The 22,959-nt window shown below is 36.4% G+C and overlaps 1 protein-coding gene and 1 long non-coding RNA gene across 4 annotated transcripts in view; one reads left to right on the forward strand and one right to left on the reverse strand.

The window, feature by feature from the left end:
• RhoGEF64C (Rho guanine nucleotide exchange factor at 64C) overlaps nt 1–19,658 on the reverse strand; it is a 45,804-nt gene extending 26,146 nt beyond the window's left edge. For all 3 annotated transcript variants that reach the window (XR_013058754.1, XM_076619732.1, XM_033332507.2), the window contains exon 1: nt 19,263–19,658. The gene's annotated coding sequence lies outside the window, so the exon portion shown is untranslated. The remainder of the gene's footprint in view (nt 1–19,262) is intronic.
• On the forward strand, nt 1,449–16,705 carry LOC143302911 (uncharacterized). The gene is made up of 4 exons (XR_013058779.1): nt 1,449–1,736; nt 15,133–15,901; nt 16,216–16,314; nt 16,413–16,705. It is a non-coding gene; the product is annotated as an uncharacterized LOC143302911 (long non-coding RNA).
• Nucleotides 19,659–22,959: the final 3,301 nt, after the last annotated feature.

Below are 22,959 nucleotides of genomic sequence, written 5' to 3' on the forward strand. Positions count from 1 at the left end.
AAGAAATAATAATTAATAATAAAATTAAAATAATATCAAATATACTTCTGTTCGTTCATAAAACCAGAACATTTCTATTTTGTAGACGGTCTAAAATTGTTGCCTGGTGCTGTATATGCATTCTATCTGGCTTCCAGTATTTATGCAAGTATATAATATACTTACTTACTTGGGTGGACAGACTTTCCTCGCTCCATGAAAGTTGATTCTCTTTGGGCGTGAGTCGCGTGTGGGGTTCACAACTACAATTCTCGAGTGAATGGTATAAATTGAACTCGAAAGAGTCCAAGCCGATCGACACTTTGCACGCCTACCTTTCCCCCAAACTATTCCACGAATACATCGTACGTTCAGCGTCCAACCAAAGTCAGCTAAATGCTATGATTTTATGCACGAATTCCCTTCAACGCTGATATCCAATTAATTTAAACATACGTGCAATTCTCCTTCCGAGTTCGACTACGGCAATTTCAAAATATTGCTCGAAATTTGTTCACACATTTGTACCTTAACGTACGTAACAAGAATTTTGTTGGATATAAAAAAAAAAAATATTTCAAGTGGGAAGAACAGCAACTGTTCCGTGTTTCGCGTGATACTTGTCGTTTCGGATTACATATCCCATGTAATACTACGTTACATTCTTACGTTATCGCTGGCTTGAGTCTCTAATGTATATGCAATACCGTAAGGCAAGATACTTTTTTTTCAGTAACTGAATAGACCAAGGGACATTGCCACGGACATTCTTCGCTGTGTAAGTGACGAATGCAATCTGCGAAGCGATTATGAAAAAAGTAACGAACAACTGTACAATGTAGAAGCGCAGCTTCGCACACGACCTTCCGTTGTTGAATAAGAGAACACTAAGCCCGTTAGTTGTTCCGAGAGAAATAACATGCACGAGATGTTATGGGAAAGAAGAAAAAATGTTAAATGCCTATAGTTCTCGCCACGAGAAATAAAAAGTATTTGTTTTAGACAGGTTCTGAAATCGATACCTTCGATGTAAAACGTAATTTGGTATATTTGTGTGTAGGAGAGTATTCTTCGCTCGTCCATAGAAAGTGATGTAATTAAATTAAAATAACGTGTGGGAAATCCATGCTCTGTCGGATGATGTGAAACAATTTATGATTCTTAAACGCGAATATTAAGTATCTTCAGACGGAAAGAGGACATTTTTAATGCGTATGAGTCTCGTACCTGGCACTGTAATCTTACGTTGATATTAATAATAAATAACTAAATTACAGATACTTGCGTAATTTCATACTTTTGTAGACGTAACTAAGGAAACGAAGAACCTCGATAAACTGTTTTACCTACCGAATATTATAGCAAGCGACTATCTATTTAAAGATCTATTTACACATATGTGTACTACGATTGTGTAGACAATTTATTGGTATTATATATCATAGGTAGTAGAAAATCAATCAGCAGCGAATAAGTGAAAGAATCTTAAGAATGAGAATACCGCCGCAGGGCAAACACAAGTGTTTCGATAATATAATTTGTATCAAGTATTCACGCGATATATACGTTATCCAATATCGGGTTCGGTTTCGAAATAGCGCAGATGCACGAACAATCGATGCGACTGAATTCAAACGCTTCTTCATCTCGAAACGTTTCCTAACCTCTAAAGTGCTCGAGCAAGTAGTTACGCGTGTCGGTCTATCTATGATCCCTATTCAACGGAGAAATACGTACACAAGGTTTGGTTAAATTATGTAAGTCCTCTGACGTTTTTATTGACTCGCATATATGTATTAGGAAGGTAAAATTTCTTCGCATCCAAGCATATAATGTAACCTAACCTACTCCCACCTACGATGTAGGTAGACGGCTTTCTTCGCTTCAAGAAAGTAGCCTCACTTCGGGCGTGCATCGCGGATATATACGCGCAAACATTTTACGCAAGTTCGATCTCTCCTTTCTTCCCTTTCCTCTCTATTCCTTTCACAGCCGCTCGCGGCCTTTCTTCGCGTCCTCTCTTTAAAATACATTTCCATACATACCAGCGATCGGCCAGTTGCGTTTCGATAACGTACAAAGACTATGTGGCAAATATACGACAAGTCCAATTTTCTCCAGTTTCTATTTCTATCGCATTTATTCTCGGAGGACGAAAGGGAGTAGATACTTCTTCAACTCTTCGATTGTCGTAGCTCAGATCGCATGATGCAATCTGACGAAATTTCTTAAGTATCGTTTTTATTGAAACGAATCAAATTTCAGAGATTTAAATATCTCGTTTGTTATTTTTATCGTCGGTTAATTTAACGTCCTTCGTAAATTTTAACGAACAGCGATAAAAACGAACGAGCTAATAGAAAGATGCGTTCGTACGATGTGCAAGGGAGTCATCGATGTGGATGGACTTGATGAAACCATATATCACGAAGGAAATCGTGTCTGAAGAATATCAAGAATTTATAATATTAATGGAAACCTAAGAATATAATTTTTCTGTGAAATGATCGAGTAAATTGCAAAAATTATCATGTACAGAGTGGTCGATTTTACTTCCTAAATACGAATTGCTGGTTAACTACTTGCTGGATAAAGATACGTTCAGACAAGAATTTAATGATCTTAATTTGGCGTAATTACTTTTTCTATAAATAGACGCGTAAAGGTCGTACGGAGGTGACATACATTCCCTTAAATGGAATCATATGATTTTTAATGCATAATCCATCTTGACATTCTCCATAAAAAGTTATTAGCCTATTCGTGTCGAAAAGCCATTAGTATCGCGAATATTTGAACTTCTATTTCGTAACATCTATCGTGTAAAATACAAGGGAACACGTGAGGTACGATTTTGTATTTTTTCCCTTGTTTCTTTATGCGATAAGTTCTACAAAATAAAAGTTAAAATACCTACTAGATGAATAGTTTTTTGATACGAATGGAGATACTAATTTTGTATAGAGAATGTCAAAGCAGATCGTCTGGTGAATTAAAAATTATTCTATTTAAGAAAATGCGTATCACCCTCGTATGACCTCTACGCGTCTATTTACAGAAAATCTAATTACACCTAGTTAAATCCCCCTCGAAACCATTCAATTCCTGTCTGAACATATATCTCATACAGCACCAGTAATTCGCATTTACAAATTAAAACCAGACATTCTGTATATTTATATGCTTATACAATATCACACGTACTTTATGTTAACCAATTAACTGCGTTCGACGTTTATACACGTCAATCGAAGATTTTATTTCGGTGCAGTTGACGCGTATACTCGTCATTGCTTGATTTTACCTGCATATCCGCAAACTCCGCAATTAACAAGTTAATCGATACAATGTTACGATGTTGCGATAAAATGTTACAATATTAATTAATACGAAGTAAGGTAGATTGTATCACCGTTCATATTGCAACGACGTTATGGTTCTGAACGTTCATGTCACGATCGCGATGAGGAATGGCGTCTTCCGATAAATTAGCGTTAATTTCTGTTTATATGTTCGCGGTATAGGCTTTCATTCGCGTCCAATAGAAATAGATTAATGAGTCCCCGAAGCCGGATTTCCTCCTTACGTATGAGATAACATCGGATTAAACCTCGGTCGATCGATTTCCATTTCTCCTTCGCGTCAACGCTCGTGACTTGCTCGTTTCGATTCGGCCGGAGATCGAAATTGCCTGCCGGCATTTATTGTAAATTAATCTCGGGTAAACTCCACGATTACAAATTACTATGCATTTCCACGTAATGCTTCAATGCAGCACACCGTTCGCTGTAAAACGCTTGGAGGAGGAAGACGCTGGCGAGGGGGTAGAATCACTTCTGTATTACAAAATATCATTACATGGTGGCATGAGCGCAAGTTATGAGTTTCGTTTATAAATTTCCTCGTAGCGGTATCTCATTTATTCGCGCATTCGCTCGCACTGTGCTGAATGTGCAATTTTTGCCTTTCCTACGTATATTATTTACGTATTTATATACATCAACGTCCATAAATACGCCAGGACACGTTTGGAAGAATAAGATAAACCCGTAAAATTATTGCGAAATTATTAATATTCTTTTGAAATTCATTACCATCTTTGGATCTTAGGATCGTATTGTAATAAAAATCACATACTTATTCTTATTTCTCGTAATTATTCCCAGTAATATCAAGTGTTCTCTTCTTAAATCTTTCTTTAAATATTCCTGGTTTCCACTGTCTTGATTAATTTTGCACACTGTATCATTACATTTTCTTATATTTCCTACGTATATCGTGATTTAATTCTATGTAAATGATACTACAAGTTAGATTGAGATTTTAGGCTGTTGAATTTTGTCTACATTTTTTCCAATAGGATTTCAATTAAAAGAGGTAATTAAGACAAAGAAGACTGGCACATGCATATGTTAGTTATATGTTGAGACAATTTTTTTTTATATTCATATATCGCCTGTGTATTTTACGTAACACATGTTCTATTTCTTTCAATGTATTCTTCGCACTGTAAATAAATTATAATTATAACAGCAGAACCGTACGAGAGAATTACATCAAAGTTACTTTCAAACGAAAGAAAGAAGAACATCGCTCGGTGCTGCTACGTCCATTAAGGCATTTGCACATTGCAAATGCAAAGCACAACGTAACGTAAAGCGATACTTTTACGGTATTCGTAAACATTTGCAAATAGCCGAACGGGAAATGTGTAAACGAGATCCTGTTTAATCAACTATGTATGTATGCTTCGTGGTTATTAAGTCTGGATTATTCGTTTGGATTATTTGCATATTGATTGATAATTCTCATAAAAGAAATTACCAGATATTTTTCCCTGTTGACAACTATCTTTAAGTTTTTGTACAGTTGTACACGAAGGGACATAAATTAGACATTTCGATAAAAAACATATAGTTTCATCGTTCAAGGTAAACTACTGTTGCATTTCTGTAGGAATTGCAATTCAATTCCTCTGTTAGTAATAAAAATAGAAAAAAAAAATGTGATCAAGAGTAATATCTTCGATATTTCTAAGTTGATCTTTCGTTGCGTAAAATATCTCGTACAATATTGCATACTATATAAAATACAGTTATTTATCCGATGAAATGTAAATGTAATGTAAGCGTATAGCAGAAAAGAAAGACGTATATTTTATACGTTCTAAATTTAAATGCTGCCCTGTCTCTGTGCTTTCTTTTTCTCAAATAAACACAGTTTGCACATACGTGTACACGCACATATCGATGTCTTTTACACCATGAGATAGCTACACAACCATCGAACAAACTCAGTCATGCTCCGTTTACTTCGGGTCAACAAGGAGGCCACCATATGTAAGTAGAACTGTCTGTTTCTTACGTGGCGTGCACACTATATTTGCTTTCCTATAATTTTATTTAATAAATAATTTCATTTGACGCTTCGTTGTGGCATACCTTTCTACAAGAAAAGGGACTGCAAGTGTCTTGTCTATTATATATTCGTGCAATAAAAATGAATATGCACGTTTAAACGTGCAATTCTTTTTACACCGTATGTTACTTGTTGTGGATTTGCTTCATGGTATACATTATGTTCGTATGCATATATGATATTTGTAATCTATACTTTGAAATAATTTATTTTGAAATATACATTGAAATAATGTTTGTCTTTATCTCATGAATCTAATGCGATGTACGAGATATTTGAAAAAGTATCTATATCTACGTATATAATAAATAATGGAAGAAAAAAAGAAGAATTTTCTGAACATATTAATTACCTTTAAACAAAGAAAAATGGAATAAAATATTATCAATGAAGTTCAGCGTAAGACCACGCTAAAAAGGAAGTTGTTCTTCATGTTAGTCACGCGTTTGACGTATATATATTCATCAGTGATATGTGAAGATCTTACACGAATGTCTAGCAATCGGAAAGTAAAGACAATGGCCTCCGCTCGTGCACTGCTCTCTTCCGGAGACAGGGTTAACAGCCTTTGCTACTAGTTCATCCTTTTATGATCATACACGCGTATTCTATTCGATATGCACAAATAGCGGAAAACACGTTTGTTCAGTAGAGCAAAATTTTAAATAACGTAGTTCATCGTAGTTCACCGTGTCTACGCGCATTCTGATACACGCGATACTCTTTGTTACATGTTCATTCACAAAAGAATTACGTTTACAGTTAGACCTGGAATAGTCAACGTTTATTAACTAGATGGTAAAGTTGTTAATCTAAATTTAACTGAAATCTACGTTCAAAGTGGAGCGAAAAGTGAATGACCTCTTAATTAATCCTTATCCTTTTTATCTCTATAGATTAATATCTTAAGGTTACAACTTTTTTAAAACTTTTTAGCAAATTACCGAGAAGCCAGTGGATAGCAACGCAACAAGTAGTCAAGGGGAATAGCGTTTAGATAAAAACTTTAAACGAACATTTCTAACCGTTTGCGATCGGACGACGTTACGTTTGCAGTTTAACCGTAATCATAGTGTAACATTTTATACCGCGTTATCGAGAATTTTTCCCCGATTACAAAACATGCAACTAGTTGCGAAAAGAATTTATGTTGCTAAATACTTATACGAATAAAACATCTTTTTGCTCATGTTCTGTCACACTACACATAAATTAGCGTCTACTTACGTACAATTGCGTTATCATTTTCTAGATATATAGGTTTTACAGGCTGTGAGATATAAAAGTAGAGACATCATCGCATGTGAAGTAGAAGTAGAAGTACATGTGAATATTATATCGTCCGAAAAGTTTAGTGGATGCGCGATATTTTCCGTTTTAAATCATTTTATCGAATTACGTATGATCCATTGTGTTCTATCAGGATAAAGATTACAACGTTCGACAGATTAGGTTTCGCGTTTCTATAAAGATGAGTTGTTGTAAAAGACGTGTCTGTAAAAGAAAGATACTTTTCGGGCAACCTGATATAAAGGATCGAATAACGAAATACTAAGACTAAGAATACCGAAATAAAGGGAAAGGAGAAAAGCAAAAGCAATTACATATAAAAGAGATAGTATTTGATATAACAACAAGTTGGCCAAACATTCGCTAAACTGAACGCCGTTCAAGGCCTACAAAGTTCCCGATACCTTATTGAGCGGTACAGTTACTTAAGTAGGCGATCTTCTAATCATTCTGACCTCTATAAACAGACAATGGTAAACCAGCTATGATTCAGAAGCAAACCAGTTCAGAATCAGAAATTCCTTTGCAAAGATATACCTATATATAAGAGAAATAGGCAAAGCCAGCAATGAACAATATTCCATATAATAACCTTAACAATTGTTACAGCATATGCAGCTAATAACATTGCTTTCGCGTGTGATTGTCGCGTCGAGCAGGCTAGCCAGTCGTAAAAGGTAAAGCGGGAGAATTTGCGACTAAGAGAGGGAGAGAGAGAGACGGAGATAGAGACAGGAAGAAAGTCGATGTTTCCTTTCTCGATAGCGAGAATTCAAACCGGTCGCCCATCGCGTTTCCAAGTTTTTGCTTGCAAGCATTCGCCGTGACCAACGGTTCATCGACGAACACGGGGCTAAACGGGTCATCTCCATTTGTCTTCGCCTCGTAGCTTTTAAATTCGTCCGTAGGTCTCGGATAGAAGTCGTTTTTCTCCGGTATGACGATAATTACCAGCGGACAAAGTCGTTCGAACAGCAACGAATTTGTTGCAGGATTTTCACCCATGAATCTGTGAGGCTCCTCTTTTTATCTAAGCCGATAAATCCTTCGAAGGGAAGTAAAATCGATGGTAGTGAAATCCTAGGAAATCTGTTAGCACCGTTTAACGAGGAGCAATAAATCTGTGTGGGCAAGTCGAGGAATATTTTTTTGGTCGTGTAGCTAGACTTTCTGGAAATGAATACAGCGAATACAGTGTGAGTAACGTTCGAAGGCGGAGGAAATATATTCTTCCTTTGAATGCAGTGTGTAGGAACTTAACGTTTTATTTTTTATTCGTTATCCAATGATATATGTTAACAGATAATTACGATATATCTACTTCGATATACGTGTTACTCAACGAAATTCGTTTAAAAGCTTTTCCCATCGTTTAAAACTAGCTGAGACTCGAAGCTTCGCGAACAACGTTTCTGATTTAATTCCACTGTTCGTAAAAAGATCCGCTCGATTGCCATTAGACTCAATTCCGATCGGTAGCACATCCAGACCAGTGTTAATTACCTAACTCGATAGATGAAAGAAACGCGATGCAACTTCGTCTTACGGGACTTCTCCATCTCGTATTTTCGTAGAAACGAAACGTGTGTGTGTGTGTGTGTGTTTGTTTCAACACGAACATATAAAAGTTTTCTTCTCTACAGTTAACCTCGAACAATCAGACGCTTGAACAATTAAATCCATTGAAAATATCAATCGATTTATCATCGTAAATCGTAATGTTATTGCGAAACTAACTATTAACAAATTAACTATAACCAAACTATTGCCTCTGTATTCCTTTTCGTGAGTAGGCTAGCCACACGAACACCACGATGGCATTCGACTATTTACTTGCCCATTGACACACTTCGCAGGTGTGGCGTAATGTGGACTCGACGAACGCTCCAACTGGCTGCATCGATTTCACGGTATTTCAAACTTCGATATGAAATTCATAAGATCGCGTGAAGGAGGGGCAAGATGTTCCATTAGCATCAAACGAATGCTATATTCGGATAAAAATGATGGCTGAGGAATGAGTTTCGAGCCTTGATGTAATAATTCTGCATGGTGTAAATTTAATTGGAAGCAGTGAATAATCGGTCTAGTGCAGCTTATTTTTCATACGTATATGAGCCGATAAATGTACGTTTAGCGATATGAAATGCATTCTTGAGTATATATATATCTCCAGATATTACGTACTTTTACAGAGGTGTAATTTAATTAACGACAAATATATGGGTTCTTGTATTTGGTTTTATATCTTTTACGATATTACGGAGCTAAGATTTTACTGGAAATACAAATAGCTTTCGATAAAAGTACTGATTATCGTGAAAGGTATATGTTAGATCAAAACATGTAATAAGCAAAATGAGAAAGCAACGTATGAGATGGAGAAAGAGCATCGGTAAAGATAATTGTAGCGAGAAATGGTAAAGAAATAAAAGAAGATTAAAGATAATCGATACGTAACGTGTAAAACAGAAACTCGAGACTGCTTGTTAACTTTTCCATCGCATCTTCCATACTATTCGACGAATCAACGTGTTTTGCTAAAGAATTCGTATCTTCTGGAATAATATATTTCGTAACTTTTAAAATTTTGTATTCGCATTTATGTAGAATCTATATTATTCATTAATCGATTTGTAAAACCTAAAATCTTGTAATTCCCTCTTCGTTCGAGCCATCCTCGAATCTACTGTTTTAAAGAGAAAGTCGTAGATTTGCATTTTTCGTCAACATCGGAATCTTTATTTGCCGAGTAACGTTACCTACTGATTAAATAACTCAATACCTTGTATTAAGATTTTCTGAGTGACTAACGGTTGCTGTCGAAAGTCTACACCAGATCCAAAACAGGATCTTCGCGACAAAATGGATGACGGTCCAACAAAGAAATTCACCAGCCACTCTGAACGATTTAAAACGATGAAATATTCTTGAAGCTATGGAATCTCGATAGGTTTTCAAATATTCTTCAAGCAAACCATTAACTGAATTTAGAGAATTTGTGTGAAGAGAATTGTAGAGAATTTAGTGAATTTAGAGAAGTTGTGACGAGTCTTTCTCTGTGCTGATACAGATAATTTTGATAATTTTACCTTTGACTATCTATATAGTGTAAAAGTTTCTTTCTCCAAAGAAAGTTCCCGAGGAATTACATCGATCGAATGGCTGACACAGGTACAAGGCATGAAAAGAGAAACGATCGCGGATGAAAAACACTTTGATTGATAGGGGAGATTATCTAACTGAAAAAGGTAATAGAAAATGGCAACTAACGATACCAATTAGTCATAGTATTTATACAGATCAATTAAGTTTAATAATATTTTGAATCACTCAAGTCCAAAGAACTGCTATCGCAAATAATTTACGCGTATTATACTATGGTTGGTATCGAGCATTATCGAGATACACGTTCATCGAAAGAATCATTCGAATAAAATTTTTAGTTTGCCTGTTATTTACTTCTGTTGCTTTATCTTAAATAGCGGTGTATGGATGATAATGCGTTCGAAAAGCTCGTTATTTTATTTGATTTCACCAGCAAAATATACAGATATTTATCTGCAGCACATGGAGTTTCTACTCCAAAATTTTCGATGCGTTGCTTTAGATACATTCGTTTTCATACGTCTTAACTTTCCCATTGCTTCGGTGTTTCGCAGCGTTTCAGTATCCAGTTGTTTCCAAGGTGAGCATTTTACGATAATAGATGCATTTCTTGTAGAAGGAAGACAGTTATCTATTAGCGTTCCAACGGATGCATTTTCAACTTTGACGCAATCGTGATAACAGTTCGATCTTTTTTTTTTATTCGAACGCGACAAGGTGTATAGTTCTCCGATGCGGTGAAACGCGAGGACATCGAAACAAAAGTGGGAACAAGTCAACCTTCGCAACTTTCAAGGAGTGAAGGTTCAGATTAGCGGTATATTAATACCAGATATAACTCTCATTCCTTCGTACACGTATCGTATGCTTAATCCAAACTCGAAAATAAAAGCTTCTCGTGTTCCATGTCACACACACTTTTTGACTCGTCAAGGTTTCATTACATCGAACAAACATATAGCACAATGTACACCGTTCCATTCGCCTTACGTTTACAATAATTTACAAAAAACGTGCAATTTTTAATAGAATCCTCCAATTTGCGTTTAAATGCAGGTTAAAACTGTTTCTGTTTAATACGAAAAAACATGCGCATGATTATCGAAATGCTTATACAAATTATACAAATAGAAATAAACAAGAGAACGTTACATTAGCAGAGTACTTTGTACAAGTGAATTGATTGATATCTCGTAAAAAAGTGCCGTTAATCTTGCATTAATAAATAATAAATTGTACGCAGTAAAAATAGAAAATTAATCTTTGTACTATAAAACACGTCTTTGTGATTCAGCGTTAGTGACAACGCGCGTATCAATTTTAACGAGCTTTATACCGGGTGGTTGGTACGCGAAAAAAAGGAAGTCGAATATATAGAATAAAAAATTTTTTTTTTAATTTTTCCATCGAGACAACGATCTACGATTTTCTCGAAAACAAAGCCTCAAACGAAAAATTTTTATTCTATGTTTTCGACTTCTTCTTTCGCGTAGAATCATCCCCTTTCCGCTTATACCACCAGTTACCAACCACCCTGTATATTTTTCTATTTTTATTCGCGAGTATAGCTCGTGACGATTAAATCTCTCACTTGTTTCGTACTACGTTTCGGGAAATGCTTATCGTAAGAAAAAAGATGCGATTCGTCATTTTCATCACGCGCTGCCGTTCTCTCGTTGTGACTCGTTGATCGGGCAAGCCGCTTTTAACAGGACGCTTCGCTATTACCATGCTGCTGCAAAGCGGAGTACATACAATACACGCTGTATTATCCGTTTCCAACACAGCCGCGCATAGAATCACAAAAGGTTACTAGGTTTCACATTGCGTAATTATGTCGTCGCTCGTTCCTCCAGGAACTCGCTCTGTTCACCGTGTCTAAATTTTTGTTCGAGTTCGATTGAAACGAACGAGCGGACTCTCCGGCTTCTTGCAGAGAATTTTCCACAAAGGTGAACGCTTCACAGAAATACCACGGCCACCGGTAAACAGATGTATTATTCATGCCAAAGATCAAACGTTAAGCATTAAACGTTAATAATTTATCTTTTCCACGGTTAAAGAGGAATTGAATAGAACGGTGTGAAAACAGAGAAAACGGAGTTCACTTTCACGTGGAAATGGATCTCATACTTATTTTTTTACAACCTGCGCGTTGTTCCTTCTTTCGATATTCATTGACAAATATTCGTAGAACGTACGGTGTATGATTTCGATGACGATGCTATTTCGTTGCTCGTTTCGAATTGAGAAATCGTTGCTTCAAAACAGTTTTTGATCCAACGAATGATAATAGTGTTTCGGGGTCATATGTTCCACGTGATCAGCTTCTGAAAATAGCCAGACAGACGGTCATTTTTTTAGCGTACTCGCATAATATATACAATCCTCGTGACTCTGGGAAACCTGTTTCGTCGACCTTTAAACGATAATTGCCGTTTATTGCAATTTTCGTTCGAGCTTCGAGCACCGATGCATCGTTCGTCAAATATGGAACGAAATTTTATCATTCGCTTACATCGAGCAATACCAATTTCTATCAGGATACGAGGCTTATAAATACCTCTTGCAATAGTAAAAAACTTTATTTACTTATGAAATTTTGTTTACGTGTGATCGATTGACCGAATAAACCGATCTTCTGGCCATTAAATCTGAACGCGAACATCTATTGCCACGGATGAAAGCGAGGAGAATCAAGAAACTCCTGTTGTGTGAAATCTCGTTACACGAGCTGTTCAGATGGACGAAGTTGTACTATACAACTGAACAAAATTTCAGTCTAACTTCTATCATCCTAAAGTTATATTCGATTGACAACTAAGTGATTGCGGATTTTGTCAATACCACCTAATGACAATCAATCAATTAATTGCCAAGCCAATATAACTTTAGAATGATAGAATAGCTTGGCTTATCAGTTGCGAATTTACGCATATCCAAGATCTAAGATATTCGAGAAATAATGAAATAAAACATAGCAGGTGGCTCTTTGTTCGCCGGAAAGTGAAAGAGAAAAGAAATCGAGTCAGAGGAATGGAGGTGATCGAAGAACACCGGAAACCACCGTCGAGACGATTTTCAAGCGTTCGTCGCGTGTTCGCGTTTCCGGGCGGAGAACGTTCGACCTCTTTCTTCTTTTGGCCACAGCTGTAACGTGTAATTACGCTCAATTCGGATTTTCACGTCCCTTTCGTGCCTGCGCGCCTCTCGAAACACGAGAAAGAGCGCGCGCACTCTCGCCAGAATTCGAATCCTCTTCCCACTGTGTTTACTTTCTACGAAAACAATCAGAGGGAATTTTACCGCGATGCTTTCACGATTGTCTCGCGTTCTCATTGTTCCGTGTACGTCAAATCCTATTGAGTTAACACCGCGCTGTCCGCGGCAAACTAACGGCAAGCTTTTTAACTCCTTTGCGCCTTTCCGTGTGAAGACAATTATCGTGCGCGCATCTTGCCCTGCTCGATCCATGACGACTTTATGGGATCTTTCGATCCCTCTCGTCTGTATATGTGCAAATCGATTCGCGTATATGTGCATTGTACATGCGCGCAAGTGTTCCGCTATTTGTTTGCCACAGACGTCTAACGTTTCGTAAGTCTATCCCCTGTGATTTTTGACTAGAACTGTATTTCCTTCATCTCTCGTTTCTGCGGTCGAGAATCAGAAGAATCAACGGACAAGGATGACGCAACTGGCGGTTACTCATCTTGAATTCTATCGTCTTATGGTGGAAAGACCGTTATAAATTTTCTAAACTATACGTCCTCCTCGATCAACAGTAATCTGAACTGCAGAAAAATGTACCGTCAACATAGTCGCGCATTTTTGCCTTATCTTATCGCGGTCGATGAATATTACGAAGCATATTGGAAAGAGGTATACCGTGAGAAATAGAAGCATTGTTACAGCTCGCTTATCGTAGAAATAATTTTTTCTATTACTAAGTACGCGCCGTACGTGTAACTGGATGTTACACGTAAACACTCGCAATAGTAACAAGTGTACAGAAACAAAAATAAAGCCACAAATATCGTGTCACGTTAAAAGAGTATCCGAAAGATATTTTGAAAAAAGAGTGCAAATATAATAGCAGATATACAGGGTGGTTGGTAACTGGTGGTACAAGCGGAAAGGGTGTGATTCTACGCGAAAAAAGAAGTCGAAAGTATAGAATAACAATTTTTCGTTTGAGGCTTTGTTTTCGAGAAAATCGTAGATCGTTGTCTCGATGGAAAAATTAAAAAAAAAAAATTTTTTATTCTATGTTTTCGACTTTTTTTCGCGTAGAATCACCCCCTTTCCGCTTGTACCATCAGTTACCAACCACCCTGTATAAACCAGGAAATCTTTTATGAATATAAATCTATAATGTAAAGTTGCTTTAAGTTTTGTTAAGTTAGAATCGTAAATAAATTGAACGCGTCGTGCATGGGAATATCTTGGTCGATATTATTAACGAGCAAAATCGAAAGTATAATGTAAGAAGTATACTTAAATATATCTTAACACGAAAAGATACACGCATACGTTTTTAAAGATACGCGATAACGTTCTACGCGAACCAGGCAAGAAAGTTGAATTATTCAAGCATTTCCATCGGAAAAGGTGCAATTATATTTTCTAACTATCTGGTTGCATCTGGTCGGCTAGTTCGTTAAGAGAATTAATTAAGTACATTTCCTTAAATAAATGAAAACAATAAAGCACTGACGAAAGTAAGCTTTCTCCTTTATTTTCATCCTTATGGTTGCTTTATTCCTAAAGAGATATTCGATAACTCGAGTGGTTCTGAGGCGTAACCACGGTAGACATTTAATTTTAAGAAGAAAAACCACTGTAGACCTATGTAGAATGAAAGAAACCTTTCCTTTCGCTCGACTAACTTCGAGCGGTAAATCGTTCCGATCCAATAAATAGGAAAAGAATATCGCTGTGCATAATTTTTCCCATTCAAGCGAATCGGTTCTGCCAGCTCGGTCGATCGCTGTAGCTCGATCTCATCGAAAATCCTTATCCCTCCAACGTGCAATTTCTCGTGTCACTTGTGACGAGTCGCGAGTCTTACTATTTGTGTCTACAAGGCGGCACAAAAAATCCCTACACTGTAAGGTAAATAATACTAAACGTAAAATGAAACGAAATTATTCCACATATTCTGTGTATTCTTCGATACGAACGTACAGAATAGGCGTTAAAAAAAAAAAAAAGAAAAAAACGGAAGAATAAAATGAGTGAAAAAACGAGAGAATAAAAAATAACACGTGCGACAAGAATATCCATCAAAATGTCCTAACAGAAAGAGGTTCATCTCGTATTTGCTATTTTTTTTAGGTCGGTTTGTTTACCCAAAGGCTACTTATAACTTCGACTACGATTTACATACGGATACCTTTTCCAGAATACTAATGTACCGTGTTCTTCGGAAGTACCAGTTCTTCGTCATGCACCTTTCGGTTGGACCTAAAAAATATCCAACCTTGGCTGCTTTCACGTGAATAAGAATCGACCACGGGAAAATCAGAGATTTCTACTCGAATACCGTATGCCTCGTACAGACGCGCAAGATAAACGCGTAGCTCGTAGACAGGTCGCCGAAGAACTGTTACGGCAACGTTTGTTCAAGCACGACGAAAAAACCCGAGCCAAAGGGGGTTAAGTTAAACCGTTGACACGTGATATTCCAGTTGGACCGCGACGCAATAGTATCCGAAATTAACAAGAACGATTCGACGTGCTTTTCAAATGGGAACACGTAGTGTAGGTCTGAACGGGCAATTTATTCCTATCACGAATCCTGACGGCGGAGGTCAATCCACTTGGAGTCAGGATACTTACTCAAACTGGACTTACTGGATATCGTGGAATCGATGATACCGAAGGTTGTGGATGCGATTCACGGAAACCGATCGCCAGATATTTCGTTAGTTATGGTCTCGAACGAAACAAATCGAACGAATCGAACTGCTCTGAATGTGCTATGGGAAACTGTTAACCGAAGGCCTAACAGTTCTTCGACCTTCTAAAACTGTCCAACTTGAGATGATCGAGAAACGTTTGCGGTCCGATCTGATGGATCTTAAAACGTCGGAATTGCTTGCAGGTAAGCTGGAGCGGCAAATTGTTCGAGAATCGGCTAAGAAGTTAACTACCAAGGCAGACAAAAATTGCTTTCGTTTGATCTTTTTCCTTTTTTTTTTTTTTTTTTCTTGTTCTTTATGCGTTATTAACGCTTAGGGTGATCGAGAAGAATGTCGAGATTGCGTTGGTAACAGAGTAATAACGAATGGAGAATTTGCAGACGACCTCGTTAAATGTTCGTCGCGGATTCCAAGTCGATTCTCACACTACGACTCACACTCAAACGCGGTAATTTGTTTTAACCCGTTAACCCCTTATTCCTTTTACGATTACTAGATCGGTGGATTTGCCAAAGGAAGAGCACTCGTTCGCCAGTTTTAATTGAATCGCTCGAGAAGGATTTATCGTATAAAATTCTATATATTATACATACAGGTAAATATATTTCTTGCACTTGCATATTTCATAGGATACTTAATGGTTGTACAATTATTTTCATTGTGTAATACATTTTTGAATATCTTCTTTGGTAGGATAAAGCTCGCAGAAATGTCTCCTCGGCGTTTGAAAAACATCATATATCTTCTTGCATCTTTTTCTCTGGTATTTTATTTATCAGATAAAATTTCTAAGCAGTGACGTAAGATGTTTGTTTTGTTTTAAACAACAGAATAAAATGACAGAATATATATGCAGCTATATATTCTTCGGGTAATCAGAAAACTAGTATTCTACAATTTAGGAATAATAATTATTATAAAAAATGGTTTGGTTTCAGGATAATAGCGAGCCAGTAGAATACAATAAAGCTTGAAAAATACGGACATACGAGTAGCTACGTATCTTCCATTATGTCGTAAAGATTCGAATATGAGATATTACTATATATAGTTTGACGAAAAAAAATAACAACTATTGTTTTTTAAGACAGACCATAAATTTATATAATTTCAGTATTTTTATTGAATTTACGTCAATCATAAAAATGTTTCTAACAGATGCATATTATGCACCGTGCAGGAAAACGTTGCATATTAAATAATCATAGTAAGTCACTCTATGGCTTAAATGAAATATTCTTGACGCAGATGGGCTTATTACCAAAGAATTCGATAATTTTTCAGCGATTATGTAATTTGCGACAGATCTTACTTAATGTTACAAAACACTCCGGGACGTTCTTTTGAAATATCGCCACAAGCGGCATTATAGCTGAATTACGACAATTATGTTTCGCGTGTTTGGTATATCCTCCTTTTCTATTAAAAATCTGGATAGAGGAAAATAACACTTGTAAGTACCGAGACAGGATCGATGAGTTAACAACTTCAACGAAGGTTTCTTCGTTTGTACTCACGTAATAGTACACGTGATCGTTATCTATGATCTAAAGAAAAAAATAAAGGATATACAGAAAATCCGTAAACGCTTGAACACTGTTTTCCGCTTGGGAAGAGATTACTGCTGCTCCATCGCGTGAACCAGTATTAATAAATAAAAAGACATAGAGAATCCAGCACAACCTATTAAGCTACTTTGAATATCTAAAATAGAAAAATACACGTTGATATTGCGTCAGTATCTATGTACAGTGTTATTGAGGAAAAAAATATACTTTGAACGAACTTATTTTCCAGAAATTGAAACATTAATTTTTTCCTATTCTAATATCAAAACAGTTATTTTTTATTTGTGCTCCTTTCTCGTTCTGTTTTCGTAGAATGAGAATTATTCAAGAAGAATTAATGGTAGGAAATTAATTAAGGTAGAAAAAATGACAAGTTAATTAATTCAATCTATAAATTTCAATATCCTTCTGCGTTTCGTATACCTTCCCAAGACTAAATATTTAAGAAATGAAAAAATATATTTCTTCATGTATTTCACCTTGTTTTTTGATTTGGGTTAAACTATAGTCGAAGCCACGTGATTCTACCTTGTTCGAAATACCAAAAGGTAGCAGTGAAACAAGCGACCGCGTTTCTCCGCGTTGAAGGAATGCATGCAAAATGACCGACATAAGAGTTTACTTATCACCTGAGCGTTAAAATGTAAAATTTCCTCTGGGTATTTTTAAGACGACGTTGTTATTAAAAACTGTATAATATTTCGTAATTACATAATAAAGTTAAAATGCATTTTTCAAAGATATAAATGTTAAGTATCAGTCGATACTTTTTAATAATCATTATTGCAATCGTTTTTACTTAACAGCGACATAAAATTGAATCTGCAGTAGATATTTCATTTCTTCTTAATCGACGTCCATCTTTACCATCAATTATTCATGCTGTGATGATGAAAGAATATTTTTGACACTTTTTCAACGTACAGACATTTAAAGGTCAATGGTCCACAGATTCGTTCATGTAAGTCAGTTATTAAGTAACGTTTGCAAATCAACATAAAGGCCACTCAAATTTGAAAAGATTCCTTTCTTAATTGTACTTTCTTCATGATGAACGCATCGTACAGTCAAGTATAGTGTAAGCAACAAGAGTAATTTCTACAGTCAGTTATTTTTTTCTGTAAAGGATTTCGGTGTAATAAACGCAAACTGCTTAGAAGGACAAAATTAATTTTTCTGCGTTTGAATAAGAGTTTGTAACCAGCATTCACACTATATAACGTTTCATAATAATTCCTATTTATATAAATATATAATTTATCTTTATTTTTATATCAATTTTATAGAAATCATTTATACTATTTAATTTCATTATTAAATTATATAAATTCATACATTATTTCTTGAAAAACTTTCCTATTTACTTTAAAATCTCTCTTGGTGATCGACATAGTCGAGCGACTAGAGTCCTTCAAATGTTTCGACAATTAACCTCAAATCCTACTATATTTGCAATGAAACGTCCAAACAAACACTTGCAGTTTTTCCAGAATTAGGTTATACTCTATATAGACAATCTAATTGTATATAGTAGTCATAGTATCATTAATATAAATAATTTCTCCAAATGGACTGTTTCTTTGCATCTTATGTCATCTTTAGACATATTTTTTTATGCGTATCTGTTGTTCGCTGAGAACTAATTATTTTATCTATAGCATTATGTATAATCGGTTTATTTATTCATTAGTAATAATAATAATAATAATGATAGTAATCGTAACTGTCGTCTTACACTATACTTGACATTTCTGCACAACTACGTCCTACCAAAATGTCAGAATATTCAAGGAATTTTATATCTGTCATTTCCAACATCGATAAACTCTCCATATACTCATTTCCTGGCACGATCAACGACGAATCCTGCGTACATACACGTTAAACGACAGAGACGCGGAACGAGACCACGAGGAAAGCGGTTGAGGCGAGAGATAAAAGCGGAAGCAAAGTGATAAGAAGAAGCTGGACTTACCGCGGCTGCCACCTAATCCGTTCACGATCGTATCCAGAGTGTCATGGCACAACGATACAACAATATAATCAGCCGCGCACACTGGCGAACCGGCTTGAAAATGAAACCACCGTCAAAAAACTTTGAAAACAGAACTTCACTGACAGTTTATTTCCACACTGTTTTGCGTATATGTACTCTACAGGACAGACAGCTGTGGTCCGCGGTTACATGTCGCACTGTCGCACGCGTGCACCGGGCCTAAAATTCGCAGGTTAGCTCCGATTGGCTGGCGGACCTCGATCGCCGAGTGGCAATCGAACGAAATCGATTCACCTCGAAATTGAATGGATCGAGATCACATATAAAACGAAGCGAGCATGCCGAACGTCGCCGGCCAAGTGAGAGGCTAGCGGCACTACCGACCAACCAATGTGACGTCAGAGTGCCTCCTCTCTTTTTGCCATTCCATGGCGAGCACCGCGAGAAAGGTGCCTGTACAACTTCGTATTCCCTTCTCTTCTGTCCTTGTTTGCGAGGAGCACCGAGGAGACCTTAAGGATACCTCGCTGCCAGCGAATATTTTCATCGAAATTCTTTGGACGAATTACCTTTACAACCGTACTCGACAGGGACCATCCGCGAAAGAATATCTCGAAGAGAGAAGCGGAGAAAAGGCGGAAAACATGAACGATGGCTAACCCGTTTGTCGAATCGACTAGTGAATTGCACGAGGCTTTTGGTCAAGCGTGAAAACGTGAAATTGGTACACTTAAGTGGTCCACTAACCAGTGCTGGAAATGGAGGAGACTGACAATGAGATTGAAAAATTGAATAAGGCAACTCTAGAAATATCGCATCGAACTGCATAATTGTATTTTAATATAATTGATAATCGTTTTTCAAATTTATATAACTTTTATATTCCTTGTACATATCACGAAGAGTATTATATTACATGAAATGTGAAGCTAATTTCGGTCATATGTTATGTAGAAAGGAAGGTAATGTTAGTTTTAGTAATTGAAGAAAATTGCAGTCTTGCTTTTCCCTCGTTATCCGTTCAATAAACTTGTCGCGCGTATGTATTTTATATAGCCGATGAAGTTTTAGACACAAACTAGTTGATGAAGTGTATTCAAGCGTTACTATATTAGATTGGTTGAGTAACAGAAATTTTTTTTAGTTTTTCAAGATATCTTAGCTTAAATGTTAAAACGCAAGAATACTGTTGCCAACGAAGTGTATTTATTCATATTGACAAAATTAGAAATATTGCTTACAACGTTACTCAAAACAGTTCACTCTTATAAATTTCCAAAACATGTAATTTTTCAAAAAATATAATTATTAATTCTCGCAGATTTCATTATACAATGAAATTAAATAAATAATGAATAAAGAAGAAAATTAAAGGCGTTTCACAGTTTTTTAAACTTATGGCGGATGTAAAACTTGTCGAATGTATTTAAAAATCCGTATATAACAGTCTCTGATATATACGTGGTTCTTGTAAACTGTATATCGACGTAGATGTCATTATTTACGTAGAAATTGACTTTCACTGAATAAAGCTACTTTTTAGGTAACAATCATATAGTTAAAGTGAACCAAGACCAATGTTACGCTTGGTTCACTGAGCCATTCAATTACGTACGGGAAAAAAGAGGTACATATATATAGAGAATATAGCAGACGTCTGATTATCCGCAACGAATGTGAAATAGATCTTACAGATACATAAAATTATGAATTTTTCAGGGCAAGGTGAAAAAAACCACAGGTGTCCATTGAACAGCTGCAAAAATATCAGTATATATATAGTCATAAAATTGCATATTTATTTCCTTCCCTTCCCCAGCAAGCGCCTAACGAACGTATACATATATCGACTAAAAAGAAAGATATCCTTTTTAATTTAAATATAACTGTTTTTTTATAATTTATACATGCCATTATATACAATAATGTGGTTCTGCTTGAAAAATATTTTTCAACACAACGCAATAATAATAATAACATGGACGTAAAGTTTCGAAGATGACTTACCTTATAGATACATAAAAAATTCCTTTACTTTAAAAAAATGATCGGCACTAATATAATTTGCTAAATTGCCAAACCTTTTATAATTACTGCCAAACTTTTTATAATTACCAATATTCATAAAAATTCAAATAATTTACTTCACAAACATATTCGTAAGTGAGAGATAAATTAAAGATACGTTAAATGGCATTTATACTTGCAGAATTTACCAACAGCTGTTAAGGAAGGAAGTCCGCGTTTCTACAAAGCGATTCTCATATTTAGGTCAAATTCCATCCTACAGGAATCCCTCTTAACTCGACCGTCCTATTTTTGCTGCACATCGTAGTTGCCCTTCAGTACACCAGGTGTAGCAGCCATCAGGGTGAACATAGTCGCAGAATCCTTGGAATAAATGAATACTATCTCTCATCGAGGCTGGATAACGCTTGAAACGTGACATTTCCAAACGAGCCGGGCATGATCTTGTTTTTCTTGAAATGGTTCGGTCATGTCACCCGTTACATGACACCGTACGCGCTCCTCGAGCACAGCGCAAAGCGAAGACCGAGCACTTTCACGTGGAGGCCGCGTTAGTAAATATCATGGCCATATTTTCTATCTGCTCGTCTTTATCTCGCCTGTTCTTCGCCGCGAGAAGCACTCCTATCTCTTTCTGCTTCGCAATAATCGAGTGTGGGTCATTACACGTTCTTGTCTCCTTATTTATTCGTCGTCGGCGCCGCCACTTGTCGAAAACATGTCGCGCTAACCAAGTCCTCCGATTTCCCATCGTAAACGCTCCTCCGGCTGCAATCTGCACGCTTTATCGCGTTCCACTGCCTCAATTATCGCACTCGATTACATAAAACTCTGATATAATTTTCGTGTCACGGTCTCATTTTCGGATAATTTCTTTGAATCTCCTCGTTGTCATCGAGAGATATTAATGCACAAAATAAAGAAGCAAGCAAAGATACACAAAGATATGAACCGTTTCGGTATTAATTGATTTCCATGCCACGTATCAACTTATAGCCGTGTACAACTGTCTGTCAGCGATGCGAAATTGTGGCCGTTTCTTCAATTTAAACGTTTTGTTAATCGTCGTTCCTTCCAAATCCTCGCGCAAATAAACGATATTCTAAATGAGAACTGTGGGAATTTTGGAAAAATTGTCCCAATTGCGAGCTATCTGATTCAAAGTTTCCGTGAAGATACGCATATACGGGAACGTTTAATGCGAAATAATTAGTACGTCAATGGCTTAAAAAGGAATGGAATCTAAATAATGATTCGTTTCACCTGTTAAATATTATAATGACCACTTTAATTTCGATATTTTATATATTTTTCCACATCATGAGCACGTAAGCATCCATAAATAGTAGGCACAGCAACGGAATTTTTACAAGCGTCTATCATGTATACATGTGTTCATAGGTCAAGAGAATGGATTCTGACGAATGCATATAGACATTCGTAGGGTCTTAACAATGACAGATGAATATTATCGAGAGCGAATCGTCGCGATGGCAGGGGCAAATCCTAATTCGAAACTCGGACGAGTTTCACTGGTGGAAATTCAACGAATCCTTGCAGTTTCTAACGCTTCGCGCGATCTTCCACGAAAAGCAACGTCGATCGCCATGGAACTATCGCGAGGTGCGGAAGCAAGCCGAGTTTACGA

This window comes from Bombus vancouverensis, chromosome 7 (assembly GCF_051014615.1).
Source record: "Bombus vancouverensis nearcticus chromosome 7, iyBomVanc1_principal, whole genome shotgun sequence".
NCBI classification, from domain to species: Eukaryota; Metazoa; Arthropoda; class Insecta; order Hymenoptera; family Apidae; genus Bombus; species Bombus vancouverensis.